Below are 17809 nucleotides of genomic sequence, written 5' to 3' on the forward strand. Positions count from 1 at the left end.
AATCTACTCACTTTTCTCTCTTTTGTGCACAACTCTCTCTCTCTCTCTCTCTCTCTCTCTCTCTCTCTCTCTCTCTTCTTGTCGATTTCTCTCTCTACCTCACAGATTGGTCGATTTCTCTTCATTCGGTTATACAGAGTCCAACATGTTGAATATGTTTAGTACTTCACAACTGAACATATGCCTTTTGTTCAGTTACATAGCACTGAACATCAGGCTTTTGTTCGGAACTGGTTTTCTAAATAGCGGCGAGAGTGGTCACGAAGGCAAAAGATGGATTTTTCGAACTGGTTATCCATCTTCCATCTTCAGCAACATCAATGTGATTCTCTACAATGGAGGAATCACCCTTCGAACTTGCACCCATTACACTTCCAACGTTGTTACATTCATTGAAACATAGTTCGCATCTGTCTGACACTCTGAGAAAACAGATGATTGCTTTGTTGTTATTGTTGCTGCTGCTGTCTGAGCAGGTTGCCACAGAGAGAGGGTCGTCGGAGTGAGAGGGGGACTGTCGGAGGAGAGAAAGAGGAGTTGAAGGTAGAAGGTAGGTTGGCTTCAAAGGATATATTTGAGATTATGGTAGGGGTTTAAAGAAAAATAAAGAGAGAAACAATTTTGGTAGTGGGGGCCAAAGAAATGAGAGGTCCAAAGTGGAAAGGTGAGGGTATTTAGCTGGCTTTTTTTTTAATGTAGATATATAGGTGAAATGTCCAATTTACCCCTTTAACAACCTTCAAGCTCACATACTGTCACGACCCCATTCCGCCCCTAGTAGAATGGTGCCGTGATGGCTAGTAATCCGAGATTACCAAAGGCCAACTTACAAAGATTCATACACAATCAAAGTATACATATGGGGCTTACATGTGTGGAAGCAATGAATTTAAATCTAATTAGTCCATAAGAGCTGTGCATGGATTAAATGAAATGACATACATTTTAACATGGTTTACAACTTGAATACAAATAAAATAAAGTACATATTACATCTTGACCAAAAGGCTTCTCAAGCCGACATATACAAAAGAAGTGAATTAAAATTAAGAAACATAATCTTCAAGAGGTTAGCAAAATGAATCCAAAACAACTTGCAAATAACATCTAGGTGTCACCGCCTTCTTGCTCGCCACCTACATATATATAAAGGGGAGCACTACTACAAAAATAGTTAAAGATCACACTTTGACAAAAAAAAAGATCTCACTTTTATTGGAAGTGTGATAAAAAAAATTAGATTGATATTTTAATCACACTTAATTTGATTGAGTGTGATAATGTTTATTTTTTATGTCACTTTTCAATTAAGTGTGATTATATATATATATTTTTAATCACACCTTCTAATTAAAGTGTGATTATATATACACTACTACTTTTTAATCACACTTTTTAAATAGGTGTGATTATATAGATATTTTTTAACCACACATTCTAAGTAAAGTGTGATTATTTATATATTTTTTAATCACACCTTCTAATTAAAGTGTGATTATATATACACTACTACTTTTTAATCACACTTTTTAAATAGGTGTGATTATATAGATATTTTTTAACCACACATTCTAATTAAAGTGTGATTATTTATATATTTTTTAATCACACATTCTAATTAAAGTGTGATTATATATACACTACTACTTTTTAATCACACTTTTTAAATAGGTGTGATTATATAGATATTTTTTAACCACACATTCTAATTAAAGTGTGATTATTTATATATTTTTTAATCACACATTCTAATTAAAGTGTGATTATATATACACTACTACTTTTTAATCACACTTTTTAAATAGGTGTGATTATATAGATATTTTTTAACCACACATTCTAATTAAAGTGTGATTATTTATATATTTTTTAATCACACCTTCTAATTAAAGTGTGATTATATATACACTACTACTTTTTAATCACACTTTTTAAATAGGTGTGATTATATAGATATTTTTTAACCACACATTCTAATTAAAGCGTAATTATTTATATATTTTTTAATCACACCTTCTAATTAAAGTGTGATTATATATACACTATTACTTTTTAATCACACTTATTTAAAAAGTGTGATTATATAGATATTTTTTAACCACACATTCTAATTAAAGTGCGATTATTTATATATTTTTTAATCACACCTTCTAATTAAAGTGTGATTATATATACACTATTACTTTTTAATCACACTTTTTAAATAAGTGTGATTATATATATATTTTTTAATCACACATTTTAATTAAAATGTGATTATATATATATTACTACTTTTTAATCACACTCCCTAAATAGGTGTGATTGTATAAAATATTTCAATTTGATTTTTATATAAAATATACAATTCCCAAATCCGCGCCTCTATTCTACCCATGAATGATAGAGATGACTCACTACTAGAAAATGAGGCTTTAGACACGGAACTTTTTCACCCATTTTTTCATCTTTCTATCTCTCTGTCTCTGTCTCTCTTCTCTCTCTCTCTCTCACTCATCACTCATCACTCTTCTCTATCTGTCTGTCTGTCTCTCTCTCTCTCTCTCTCTGTCTATCTCTCTCATCTCTCTCTGTCTCTCTTCTCTTTATCTCTCTCGCTCATCTCTCTCTGTCTCTCTCTCGTTTATCTCTTTTCGCTCTTTTTTTCTCTCCCTCTCTCTTTGTCTATATCTTTTCACCCATTTTTTCATCTTCCTCTCTCTCTCTTCTCATTCTCTCTCTCACTCATCACTCTTTTCTTTCTGTCTATCTGTCTGTCTCTCTCTCTTTCTCTCTGTGTCTCTCACTCATCTATCTCTTCTCTCATCTCTTTTCTCTCTCTGTCTCTTTCGCTCATCTCTCTTCTCTGTATCTCTCTCATCTTTCTCTGTCTCTCTCGCTCATCTCTCTTCTCTCTCTCTCTCATTCATCTCTCTTCTCTCTCTATCTTTTTTTTGTCTCTCACTCTCTATCTTTTTGTCCCTCTCTCTCTTCTCTTTCTCTCTCTTTCTCTCCCACTATGTTCGCGTTGCTCACTCTCTCCCTTCTGTCTTCTCTATTTACTGAGCTCCTTCTCGATTTATCTATCTACTACAAGAAAATGCACTTTTAGCGACTACTTTGTCTCTCTCTCGCTCATCACTCTGTCTTTGTCTCTCTCTCTCTCTCTTTCTCTCATCTATCTGTCTCTCACTCATTTTTCTCTCTCTCACCACCCATCTCCTTTACCACCTTCACCACTACTGCAAACGTCATTCCACTACCACCATTACTACCACTGTCGCTACTTCACCTCTACGACTACCATTGCTACTACCATTGCCACCACTACCACTATTACTACCATTATCTCTCATTCACCCTTGTCACTTCATCTACTCTACCACTACCACAACTTCACCACTAATCTCCTTCGCCACCACCGCCACCACCACCACCACCACCACCACCACCATCTCTTATCCACCACCTTCACCACTACTACCACTACTACTACCATTACTTCTCATTCACCCTTGCCACTTCATCTACTCTACCACTACCACAACTTCACCATTAATCTCCTTCGTCGTTACCACCACCACCACCATCATCTCTTATCCACCACCTTCACCACTACTGCCACTCTCTATCCTCTACAAAAAAAAAAAAAAAATCATTAATTACAAAAAAATATATATTTTAACAAAAAATATTTTTTTTTGATGACGGCAACTCCCGTCGCAAAAAAAAAAAAAAAAAAGAAAGTTAAACGACATTATTTTGTTATTTAAATTTCATTTCTGACCAAAAAAATTTTTTTTTATTCCCGCCTGTTTTTGTTTTCCATTCCCGCTCTATTCTCTCTCTCTATCTCTTCTATCCGTCTCTCACTCATCTCTCTCTCTCTCACCACCCATCTCCTCTACCACCTTCACCACTACTGCAAACGTCATTCCACCACCACCACCACTACTTCCACTGTCGCCACTTCACCTCTACGACTACCATTACCACTACCATCGCCACCACTCCACTACCACCATTACCACTACTGCCACTACTACTACCATTACCTCTCCTTCACCCCTGCCACTCCATCTACACTACCACTACCACAACTTCACCACTAATATTTTTTGCCATCATCACCACCACCACCACCATCATCTCTTATCCACCACCTCCACCACTAATGTCGCTCCCTTTCCTCTACCTCAAAAAAATAGTTCATGATTTTTACTATAAAAAAAAAATAGGCCGTAGAAAAATATTTTTCATTGACCACAGAAAATAAACTTTTATTTTAGTGGAAAATATTTTTCATTAAAATATTACCCATACTTCTATCAAATAAAAAATAATAATAATATTTTTTTTAATTAAAATAAAAATGAAACAAATAAATTTTCAATCTTAGTAATTAAAAAAAAATGAAATTTGTTTCATTAACTATAAAAACAATTTATTTTAACGAAAAATAAATTTTTTTAACGACAGCAACCCGCGTCACCAAAAAAAAGAAAAGAATTAAACGATATTATTTTATTATTTAAATTTTATTTGTGAACACCCCCCAAAAAAAAATTTTAATTTTTTTTTTATCCACCCCCGTCTCCCTCTTTTTTTTTTATTTCATTCCCGCTTTTTTTTTTTTGCCATCCCCCCCACCCCCCGGGCGCAAAACCAAAATCCCTAATCTCAACATCAGTCTCTCTTACTCTTCGTTTCTGCACCGATCACCCTCTCACTCTCTCGTTGTTCATCTCATCGCACCGATCATTATCGCACAGCCGATCTACTCACAAGTAAACTCTCTCTCTCAATCTCTGTCTCTCTCTCTCCCGATCGTTGATTTTTTTTGTTATATATATATATATCTCTGATCTGACCTAATCGGCTCCCTCACTCTCTCATCTCATCAGTCTCACACTCACTCTCTGGTTTTGCATCTCTGCACCGATCGACTCACACACGGGTAAATATGAATCTGTCTGTTAATCTGTGTTTGTTTTGGCACACCGATCGACTCTCACACTCACTCTCTGTGTTTGTTTTGGCCTCTATTTGGAATGTAAATATGAATCTGTTATTAATCTGTAAATATGAATCTGTTTTGGCCTCTATTTGGAATGAAAATATGAATCTGTTTTGATCTTAGTTGTGTCTTAGTTGAATCTCTTTGTTTTATTAATTGTGTTGTGTCTGTTATTAAATCTGAAATCAGAAAAATAGGTGGAATAATTTTGGTCTCTAATTGTGGAATTCATATTGTGTCTGTTATTGAATCTGTTTTGGCATCTAATTGTGTCCGAAGAAAGGGCACACCGTTCTGCTGAGGCTGTTGCGTTAAAAGATTACGATCACCGTTCTGCTGAGGCTGTTTGTACATAGATTGTATAGATTTTATTTGTTTATTGTTTTTATTCTCTTTCATTTGTTCGAAGAATGAGTTGTGTAGATTGTTCCGCAAAAAACCCTTTAGCTGTCAAGAGCTCTTTGATCGACCCAGATGGTGGGTCGTTGGTTGATCTCGTGGTGTCGGAGAGCCAAATGGATTTGAAGACTCTAGAGGCTGAATCAATGCCAAAGCTGAAGATAACAAAGGTTGATCTCGAATGGGTTCACGTGCTCAGCGAGGGTTGGGCGAGTCCGCTCATGAGAGAGGATGAGTATTTGCGGAGCTTGCATTTCAATTGTTTGAGAATGAAAGATGGGTCTATTGTGAACATGTCATTGCCGATTGTTTTAGCCATTGATGACCAGGCTAAAGAAAGAATTGGGGCTTCGATTCATGTTGCATTGGTTGGGCCTGATGGTGATCTGGTTGGTGTTCTTCGGAGGTTAGTCTTTCAATGCAATTAAATTGTTTCAGTGATTTTTTTAATACTCAGTTCGCTTTACGAAATGAAAATAGTTTTGTTGTAGATTGTCTGGTTACAAAATTCTTGATGGTTTATATTTTCCAATTATAAAATCCAAGTAACATCTAACATACTCTCAAAATTGTTGATTAGTTGAGAAGAAAATTTTATAGTACATCATATGCCAAATTATGATTTTGTGGTCTTTTGGTTACTTTCTATGTTATGGCTTGGTCATGGCTGGTGTTTATGACCTATTGTGATTAGAAAAATGATATAGAAGCTTATTTTTTAGACTTACTTTTTAGATGCAATGATGTGTGGAAGAGATGATTGGTGATGATTAGACACTACTATCAGGATTATTATTTTGTTGGTTATGACCTATGGTGATCTTGGTTATAATCGAAAATGACTTTGGATATATTTTTGTGGTGTTTGGTTGTGACACTTTTTTTGAAGTTATGATTGAAAATGATTTAGTTATGACATTTATGTAATTAATATAAAAAATGTACATATGGTAAGGCTCTGTATTCTAGAATGACCCCATTGTAAGTACACTAATATTGTAGATGGTTCAAATGTCAAAGATTGTTGGTTCAGATATTGTGTAATTGTGCACATAATGTAATTTTAGAGAGGTTCAGTTGTACTGTGATGATGTGCGTGGGCTGGTTTATATGTGTTTTTGGTTAGGGTTTGTTTAGGTTAGAATGTGTGGTGGTTTGGAGGGTTGGTCCCTTGTGGGTAATTGTAATTTAGTCAAATTGCCAATTGTAAACCAGTATAAAGCTCAAGGGTTGGTGGTGGCTGCATGTTGTGGCTTTAAATCTCAGATGTGGGTTTGTGGATTTTGTTTCAGTGTTGCAGCAGAGTAAAGATTCTTGATTCCTCTGTGCTAGCTGGAGAGGATGAATTTTAGCTATGTGGTGAACTCATAATTTTAGCTATGTGGTCAAACACAAGACAGGTCTTCATTTAGTAATTTATAGTTCGAAAAAAAAAAAAGTCTGATTGTTGCAGTTAACTAAGCAAGTGCTTTATTTATGTGATTGTAGTTGGCAGAAAATAAGTGATCCTGGAAGTATTGCAGAGGTGCTTGAGCAAGTTTATGCAGATCACTCAAAAGAGGTTGATAAAGTGTTTTCCCGTATCCTTGAGACAGCACAACACCCAGCAGCTGCTGCATCCTTTGTCTCAATTATGTTTGCTCCTCGGGGACAACTATCCTTCTAGGAGGCTTTATCTAGGTACGTATTGTTAAAGTTTAAACTCCTGCAGGTAATTCATGTAAAATTTCCCTTTTCTTGCTCCAAATTATGGACTACCAGTTCATTTCTGTTCACAGGTGTCAAGTGAATGATGTACCAATTTGTCTCATGTATGGAAAAGAAGACCCATGGGTGAAGCCTGTGTGGGGTCTTCAGGTGAAAAGACGGCTGCCAGAAGCTCCATATTATGAGATCAGTCCTGCTGGTCACTGCCCTCACGATGAAGTTCCTGAGGTACCCAGCTCATCACTGTCTACATTAGAAATCCATTTGATTGCCCATCTGCAGTTAGTGTTTGTTTTGACATGCCCCTGTAGTGAAAGTTTATTATAAGATGTTCATAGTTACAGTTGAAATCTTGGATGAAGAAATTTGGTTTTGCTGTTGATTTTGTTAGGACTTTTTCTGTTAGTATATGAGGGGGTTTGAGCCGTGCAATCCGAGTGCTGAATCTACCCAAGAGGAAGGCTTAGTTAAAAGTCCACATAATTTTAACAAAAATGAAAAGTTTTAGATGAGTAAAATATTTTTGATGTAAAGCCCCAAATTTCTATAGTGAGAACTGTGTCCTGACGGCTTTAATTGAACCTGGTGATAATCTTGAGGTTTGATTTTAAGAAAATGAATGATGTACCAAGAAATTAACATGGTAGACCATGAAGTTTACCTTTATAGTAAAATATATGAAACCATTATAAGAAATTGCAAGTCCAAGTTGCTTTTCATTTGTGAGCAAAGTAGATAGTGAAAACTGAGCAATCAGGTACTACTTCAATCCCTTATTAAGAAAGTTATACCATGAATTTTAGCTATGTGGTGAACTCATAAGAGAGGAGATAGTACTTTCTTATGTAGTGAACTCATAATTTTTTTTTGCTATTTCTTTGATGCTGCGTATTTTTTTAGCTAATGTGACAGATTTTGAATTGCATTGGTTCTAACTTTGGGGTTGAGCATGTCTAATTTAAATCTTGATTCTTCATGTGTAGATTTTGTGGTGTGAACATTATTTTTTTGGCAGAGATGTGGAGTCCTTCATATTGGTTTGGTTTGTAAACTGTGTTCACATACTAATTTTTGGTTTGGCATTGTTTTGCTTCCGCTACTATGAAACATTATTTGGCCATTTTCGTCTTATCTTCTACACTTAAATTAGGGCTTTCTTTTTCTTTGAGAGATTTCTTTTTCTTCTTTTTCTTTTTTCCTAGAGAGATTTCTTTTCTTCTTTTTCTTTTTTCCTTCAATTTGTGTAGTGGATTACAAATATTTACTTTTAGATTTGTGGATTATGCTGATTAAGTTATACAACTATTTCTCTTTTGATCTACAAAACATGCTGATGTACACATTGCTGGATGGATGTTGTTGTGGTCTTTGATTTATTGTTCCAGTCCCTTGATCCAATTTCATGGTGTGTTCATCTAAGCAAACCAAATGGATAGTTTTATTTGATTTTTTTTTTAATTTTTTTATCAGTTGTTCATATCATTTTAGTGCACAACGTTAACTCATTAATATTCTTTAATATGAATTGGTGTTTCTAATTTTGGGGGTTCCTTAAATTTATTTGGGTTACTAATAAATTGGTGTTTCATGTATTCATTTAGGAATTTTTTTCCTTTCTGTGAATTCATTACCTACTCTTTGATGTGCTGAATTTAAGTATAGGTGGACCTAATTACTTGGATCTCCCATTTGTGGAGAAGGTAAGATTCCCTTTGGCCTTCTAATTGCAGTTTATATTTTAAAAATCACATAACATAATTGATTTATTTAATTTCCAAATTTTTATTTTATTTTATTTTAAATTTAATATTGTTTTTATGCTCACCGAATGCTTGCCTGTTTGCCACACTGTTTGTATACTCTATGCTTGAAGTAGTCTAGAGTTGCTTGTTGTCTATGACCTTAGAATAACGCAGTTATCTGGATGAACTTGTTTAGATCTTTAATATGCCTCAGGCATCTGATGCTTCAGGCTATTGCATGCATCCACTTGGTTCCATTTGAACTTTTGGATGATTCTTAAATTTGACGAGTTGTACTCATGCTTCTCAACATCTGGATAATCCTAGGGCATGTAGATTAGGATTTAAAAAGTATGTGGACCGTTAAATACCAAGTACTCCTTGTGAAAGTCATCCAAACTATAGAAAAATTTAGTTTGCAGGGTGGATCGGCTTTTCACTGGATATCTACTTGTGTATGTAAAAGCTTTTTTTTAAAACATTTATGTTGTTGGAACAAGGAAGTTCCATTTACATATGTAATATTCCGTGTTCTGCAATTTTCACTAGGTCTGGGAACTGACAGCAAATAATATTATCATGGTTTCAGCAATTGGAAATGATGGACCACTTTATGGTACTCTAAACAATCCAGCAGATCAAAGTGATGTTATTGGTGTCGGTGGCATTGATTACAGTGATCACATAGCCTCATTCTCCTCGCGGGGCATGAGTACTTGGGAGATTCCTCATGGGTAGCGTATCTGTATTTTTTCATTAAGTTCTAGTCCTTGTTTTTTTATTTGTCTGGTTTAATTTCATCCAGATTTTAGTTCTTTTTGGTTGTTAAAGGTGAAAACATCGGACCAAATGCTGACATGCCAAAGCACTAGCATTTCCAAGTTCCAACAAAGGAATATGAAAATATTAATTGTTTACTAGGACATATGTAATTTAGTTTCTAATATATTATTGTAATATGTCAAAATTTAAACCAAGGCCTTGTTTGGCATCCCTTAAAAAAGCTAAAAAGTTACTATCCTATTTAAGTCACATTACCTTATTTAAGTCACATAACCTTTCTATCACATCACTTCAAACCCAACCTATATTTTATAAAAAGTAAAAAAGTACACTTATTTAGAACATCCCAAACAATCCCTAAACTACGCCATGTCCAGCACACCTTTTAGTTTTTTAACTTCTTTTGTTTCTCAGACAAATTACATGATGTGTTTCGGAATTAAATGAATTTATTAACATACACCCTAGACAATGTACTATTGCTCCTCATTTGGGGAGAATATGGCTTTGTCATCTTCCTTGTGGTTGCATAGACATTTATTACTGTTTCCACATCTTAAGGCTTAGCATGTGGACTCTGAAGCTTTTTTTTGCTTGGGTTGTCAAATATATATTGTGATTCCATGCTGTGAATGAAGAACCATAGGGCGGTGTCACAGATGTTGTCAGTGAATTGTTTCCTACCTTGATAGCATGATTTAATGATGTTAATTAATTCGGGGGGAATTACACATCAGTGGGGAACACATAAAAAAAATATTTACAAAAAAGTGGAAAAGTTCGTGATTTTAATTATTAATATTTATAATGTCTATCACTTTTTTGTAAATATTTTGTCTCCCCCACTGATATGCAATCCCCCCATTAATTTAGGAAGATTTTCGCATAGGCTTCAGTCCTTGCTTTGTCATAAAAAATCATGCTTCATGTCACCATTTGTTTGGATCATGTTACCTGTGGTGTCTGATTTGTCATCTGTCCATAGTTAATTCTATTTCCCGTCTTCCTTTTTTCCCACTTTCCTCTCTCTCCCTCTCTCCCCCAAGAAAATTATAAGAACAATGATAATGATTATAACTTGTATATAGTTAAGCTGATAAAATTGCCTTCTGTAACCATGAAAGTCTGCCTCTGCAGCTATGGGCGTGTGAAGCCAGATGTTGCGTATGGTCGGGAAATTATGGGATCTAAGATCAGTACAGGTTGTAAAAGTTTATCTGGTACTAGTGTGGCAAGTCCGGTTGTTGCTGGTGTGGTATGCCTTCTTGTTAGTGTCATTCCTGAAGGAAATCGAAAAGACATTTTAAATCCAGCAAGCATGAAGCAAGCACTGGTTGAGGGGGCTGCGAAGCTTTCTGGTCCCAATATGTATGAGCAGGGTGCTGGCAGAGTTGATCTGTGAGTTCTCCAAGTAACCAGACTCTTAGGCTTTGTTTGGCACATCTTATAAGCTGGCTTTATAACCCCTTTAGGCCGTTTGGGATTAAAGATTTCCCACGAAAAAGTGAACTTTAGCCACTTAAAAAAGCCTTAAGAAAAGCCAAAAAAGTTCTATGCTCCAAACGAACTAACTTTTTTTAGCATTAGCTTTTTTGTTGGCTTATTTTTAGTCAATAAGCTAGCTTTTTAGCTAACTCCTGTTTGGGGTTGGCTTTTTGGCTTTTATTTTTATTTTATTATTATTATTTTTAGAATCTAAAAATACCGTGCCTTCAGGCACGAGCATACGCTAGTCCATTAATAAACAGAGGCATATTCTTATGTTCACGTCATTTAAATTATTTGATGTACTAATTACGCATCATATATCTAATCTTATCTACCAACCTAAAATTCGAATGAAAATATGTGCATATGACTCTTTCTGTTTGAACCTGTTTGTTTTTTATTTTGAAAATATGTTCATATATATATATATATATATATATTGTAGATCTAAAAATAACACAATAAGTGGTTCATATTTTTGTTCTATTGGCCTGCACATTGTCATGGATGCAATTTTTCAATAGGTTTATTCGTCATCTTCTTCTTCTTCATTTTTTTGCAGCTTTCTGCTACTTTGAAGACATCGATTGGTTAATTCACTCTCTATCAAGGTATTTCTCTATCCTTAAAGTAGTATTGAGTTTTTAATACAGATTGTAGCCAAAAATTAGTTTTAATGTTGAATTAATAAAATTAATTTAACTGATTCTGTTTGACTTTTGTTTATTTCATCCTTTTGATGTGAATTTTAATTATAGGTATTTCTCGATTTGTTTGATGTGAATTTTAATTGACTTTTGTTTACTTCATCCTTTTGATGTGAATTTTAATTATAGGTATTTCTCGATCCGTTTGATGTGAATTTTAATCTAACTCAGGTTTGTTAAGGGAACCAGACCATATATGTTCCCTGTTTTGTGTTGGCTAGAACATCTTGGGGGAGAGGTGAAGATCCTTGACAAGGATCTGATATTGGTTAAACTTCACTCATTTCCTCACCTGCAGAATTTTCTTCTTCAAGCTATGTCTCTTAACTGTTATCTCCATTTTTTTGTTTGCCCTAGGTATGCATTAGATGATATTGGTTATGGATCTCATGTGCATCTCAGTTTGTGTCAGAGTTGAACCCATATGAATAGGTAGTTTGGTACTAACAGAGAAGTATGCATTTTTACCAGTTCTGTTAAAATATCTTGTCTACATAGAATTATTTTTTAAGCATGTAGTTATATTTGGAAATTTGATGGGTGTACTATTGATCTTGAGGAAAACCTTTCACGGTGATGTTTCCATCGATGGGTGTACCAATTTGTAATTATTCAGGCTATGTGGTTTATGCTTTTAAGACCAATAAGCTTTATTGATCCTTATTTGTTTTATAGTTTTTAGTGAGTTATATGTTGATATCATATGATTTTGATTGTCCATATAATACTCCATTTTATCATTTATGTGATCCTTTCTGCATTGTTGCATATTGTCTTCTTTTGTGGTGCTGTTTTACTGATATTTGTGTGGAGAATCAAAATAATTATGTCATTTTTGGTGGCTGTGGGGAACTGATTGGGGGCAGTTTAACAACTGGATAAATTACATTATTTTTGGTGTGATCTAAATGTAAGTTTATAAATTAATTAGTAAGTTTATTCATATGCTTCTGGCAGTTTTTAAATTAATTTGTTTTTTTATTTTTCAGGTCAGAAATTTCTTGGAGAGATGCAAAATATGGTCAAAGAATTCAAGAACTTACTTTTTTAAGTTTTTTATTTTTTATTTTTAAATGTATGTAATCACAGTTAATTTTTTTTTTATTAATTTCTTTGTATATACTTTTAAACATTTAACTTTCATTTATGAAATATATGATATTATTTCATTCAATATATGGCTGTGATTCGAAATATAGTATATAGTGTGTATTACATTATTCAAATGCGCGTGCAAAAATAATATTGATTATTCTTTAAATATGTCAATTTTTTTTTTATCACAGGTTTTATTAGTTATTAATCACACTTAAAAGGTGTGATTTAAATGTTTTTAATCACACTTAAAAAGTGTGATCTAAAGTCTTTAATCACACTTAAAAGGTGTGAACTAAAGTTTTTAATCACACTTAAAAGGTGTGATCTAAATGTTTTTAACCACACTTAAAAGATGTGATCTAAATGTTTTTAATCACACTTAAAAGGTGTGATCTAAAGTTTTTAATCACACTTAAAAGGTGTGATCTAAATATTTTTAATCACACTTAAAAGGTGTGATCTAAATGTTTTTAATCACACTTAAAAGGTGTGATCTAAATATTATTAATCACACTTAAAAGATGTGATGAAAGTATTTTTTAATGACACTTAAAAAGTGTGATTAAAAATGACCATTTTTAATCACACTCCTAAAGACCACACTTTAATAAAACTTAAAAGGTGTGATTAAAAAACATACATCACACTAAAAAAGTGTGATCTTTATCTATATTTGTAGTAGTGGAGGGTGAGCTTGGATACTTAGTGAATGATATAATTAATAAAGGCTTGAATGAATGATATCTGAGATCTTTATCAAAACAATACATATCGTAACTTGTAACAAAACATGGGATGAATCAAGTTCATCAATCAAATCTTTCAAATCTTCTTGGGATGTTTAATAATGTCTACATAATACATGGGGGATGACATTCCGGACAAACCCACACGGTAAACCGTCGGTGGCAAGACAAAGGAGATATCTCAAACAAGGGTGCTAGTTGCATTATAGTCCCCTAGCACTAAGGACTTTCCAAGACAAACGCGCTAGTTGCATTATACTCCCCTAGCACTAAGGACTTTCCAAGAATGTCATCAAAACAAGATAATACTTGATACAAAAACTAGGGATAATCATTCATATTTGATCAAATACTTTTCTAAAACGAAGCAAAGCTTTATCAAAACTTAGCAAAGCTTTATCAAAACTTTATAACATAGTTTTATTAAAAATACCACTCACATAGCTCTTCGAGTGTAGGGATTAAGGCAAGGATCCAAGACCTACAAATACATAATAAAGTCTACTGAATGCACTTCAAGAAGACAAGAAGGAATGCTCAAAGATGGATATAAAATGCATTCTCAAAATAAGCTTTACATGAGTGCAAATGATCCCGGCGTTTCTTTCCAAAACCAAGTCAAGACAAAGTAAAACATGCTAAGAGTTAAATCACTATTTTTCATCTAGGGAAAACATGCTGGGTACTGACCAGGTCTTGGAATGGATGCACAGAAATGATCTAGGCAAAAATGACTTAGCTGGGTGAACCTGGGAGGTCTTGGCCGAGACGTGGTTACCTAGGCTTCGGTGTGCAGCTGCCTGCTGAGGTGTTACAAGGTGCCGTCAAGGGTGTACCATGGTCGGCCTAGGTGTGCAGTGGTTAGCCTAGGTGTGCATGCAAGATAGACTAATGGTGCAAGTGATCATGCAAGGTAGGCCAATGTGAGATACGATACTTGGCCTAGGTGTGAGATCTAGGCAAGAGTAGTCTCAGTGACCACACCTAGGGAAATAGTGAAGTCTGGAAATCTGGGTTTCCTCCCTTGAAGAACATGAACATGAAGAACATGAATGCTAAAATCATAACTTCTTTATTCAAAATCTGAGATTTCATGAGATGAGTTCGAAAACATGGACCTGGGTACCTATACTTGAAGATCTTATGAAAACAAACACAAAAACATGGATCTTGACTCAAACTTTCAGATCAAAACATGATTTTCTTTCAAGAACACAAGAACATCATTTTCTCTTTCTAAAACAAGCTTTAAATCAATGCATGGCTCATGAATCATGGTAGATCATGCAATGTGATCGGATCAACATAAAGAATAACAAGAGTAGATCAAGAATCTAACCGCAAAACACGGATCTAACGGCTCAAGGTGCGAAGATCAAGCTTGGAAATATAGTTCTCTCTCTAAGAACTTCTCTTCCTCTTCCTAGAGCTTCTCTCTCTTCTTAGAACAAAGATATGACAAATGATATGTTTTCTCTCTCTGCCGGTTGACTTAACCCTCTGCTGGGACACGTGGCAACGACTGGTTGGCTCTCCTAAAAAAGGTGACAGAATGACAAGACAAGAGTATGATAAAGTGTATATAACAAGCAAGGTGACAAGGGCACTCTAACAAGGTAATGATCTCGGATTAGGACATAGGCTTCGGCAAGAAGGTTTCAATGATCTCGACTAGGAAGGATCACACTTGACCTAGCTGTGCCACACCTCGGCCTAGATGTGCCACACCTCGGTATAGGTCATACCAGTCCAGGAACAAGATTACTAGGTGCAAGGATCAAAGATCTACGACGCCTAGATGATAGCATCTCGGCCTAGGTGATGCACACCTCGGCCTAGATGATGACATCTCAGCCAATATGTCAGGGTGAAGGTGGAGGTCAGCCGAAGTGGTTCCAATATGGTCCTAGGTGTTGGCGCTCAATGGTGTGACCTAGGCTTGAGGCAGCAAGGATAGATGACCTAGGCTTAACATGACCTAGGCTTGGCATGACCTAGTCTTAATATGACCTAAGCTTGGCATGACTTAGGCTTGGCATGACCTAGGCTTAACATAACCTAGGCTTGAGACAGCAAAGAAGGAACAAAGCAGGCATACAACACTTAGGCAAAACATGATAGCATCAAGACAAGACAAGACAAGAACCTTTGCCTAGGCAAAACAAGTCTAAGTCTACAAATGCAAGCTTCACAAGACAAAATCATGAAAATGCACATGAACATGACTAAGACATGAATGTGGGTTATTACACATACAATGCACGCGAGTGGTTTTTCCGTTAACCATTTAGACGCCATCCACCATTTGGACTAAACCTCACCAATTTGTGAAAGTTTAGGAACCAAGAAGACAATCAATAGTTTAGGGGCTACATAAACAAAATGGTGATAGTTTAGAAAGTAAAAATATAATTAACCCAAGAAAAGAAAAGAATAAAAAAATCAAAATCAAAATGACGTCATTTTGATAAAGCATCATCTTAGCCCTCATTCATTTTACTTTTCCGTGGCGCACTTACAAGAAAAGAATTACAGATTGAATAAGAACAAATTAGCACGACAGAGGATCTTCTTTGAAGTAGCCAAGTGGTGTGTGCAACATGATGTGAAAGTCGTTATAATACGCACACACTCGTTACTGTTAGTTCAATAGTTGAAAAATAGGCGTAAGATAGAATGGGATTTGACAAATCTATGCAGAATATATGTTATTTTTGTAATATGTTAGATCATATATGTATTACTAAGGTTCCAAGAGCTGATGTCAAGGTAGCTCATGTATTGGCAAAACTAGCCTTATCAGGTGGCTGAACTATTTGTAATGTTGGGTATTTATATATGATATTATCTTACACTTTCTGGGAAAAAAAAAAAAAAAAAAGGGATCTTCACTTGTATTCTGTATCCTAAGTTTCCAATAGACATCATATTTAGCATAATAATTTTTTTTTTCTTATAGGGTCTATTAAAGGTTGATTTGAGAAATAATATTTTTTTTGGGGTGATTTTTTAATTTTTTATGAAAAGATATGTAAAAAAATAGACAGAATGTGTTGACATTTTGTAGTGATTGCTGATTTTTTAGCTAATTTTAATCACTTCCCAAACAAAGCTAAGTAAAGTGATTATTATTATTATTATTATTTTAGGAAACAAGGCGAGTTGTCTTAAAAAATAGCTTTTGTGATCTTGACAAACTCTTAGGCCTCGTTTGTTTTTAGACGTAGAATTCGTAGTGAGGAGATTGATAGTGAGGGGATTAAGTAAAATTGTGTTTGTTTTGATAATATTTGTTAGTGTAGGAATTGTTAATTATTTTTATATAAAATAATAAAACAAATAAAAAAATACAAAAAATTAAACATTAATGTTTAAAAAAAATTCCCAATATGTAAAAAATAAAATAAAAAATTCTAAGCCTCTCATTATTTTTCTAATACCGCCTCCACCTCTTCCATCCCAATTCCCTTTCTAACCTCCATCTTAGGGGTTATTTGGGATGATCTAAATAAGTACACTTTTTGACTTTTTATGAAATATGGATTGAATTTGAGTTGGGTTGAAGTGATATGTTAGAGAGGTGGTATAACTTAAATAAGATGATGTGATTTAAATAGGATAGTGATTTTTTGACATTTTAACTTTTTTGAAACTTGCCAAACCAACCCTTAATCCCCTTCTCCATCCTAATCTCTTCCACAACTCTACAAACAAACACAATACTAAATAACTCCAACCCCATCCTAATCTCATTCCATCTTTTACATTTCAAAACAAACGAGACTTTAACGTGATTCGTTGGGCCTTTTGGGCTCGCGGTTAGGTTCGTTACACACCTATGCATATTCTCGAGGTGTTTTCACACTCTGCCTAGCTCCCTTATTCTTATCATTGAATTTATTAGAAAAACAATACCAAATTATATAGAAAATTTAACTTAAATATACCAAAATTATTTTCGAGAAAACCAAATAAAAAATACAAATGATATTTATTTAGTTGAAAATAAACAATACTAAAATTTAAATGCAAACTTACCGAATGTAGATCATAGATATAGATTTAAATCAAGTCTTGTATTGGATACTACTTTTTTAAAACAAAATTTGTCCTTTACTACAATATTATGAGAACGATGGACGT

At 34.3% G+C, this 17809-nt stretch overlaps 1 long non-coding RNA gene across 1 annotated transcript; it reads left to right on the plus strand.

The window, feature by feature from the left end:
* Positions 1–6048: 6048 nt before the first annotated feature.
* Positions 6049–7492, plus strand: LOC114278735 (uncharacterized). The gene is made up of 2 exons (XR_014342401.1): positions 6049–7075; positions 7174–7492. It is a non-coding gene; the product is annotated as an uncharacterized LOC114278735 (long non-coding RNA).
* Positions 7493–17809: the final 10317 nt, after the last annotated feature.

Source organism: Camellia sinensis, chromosome 10 (genome assembly GCF_055761805.1).
Source record: "Camellia sinensis isolate YWXY chromosome 10, ASM5576180v1, whole genome shotgun sequence".
In the NCBI taxonomy this organism is placed as follows: Eukaryota; Viridiplantae; Streptophyta; class Magnoliopsida; order Ericales; family Theaceae; genus Camellia; species Camellia sinensis.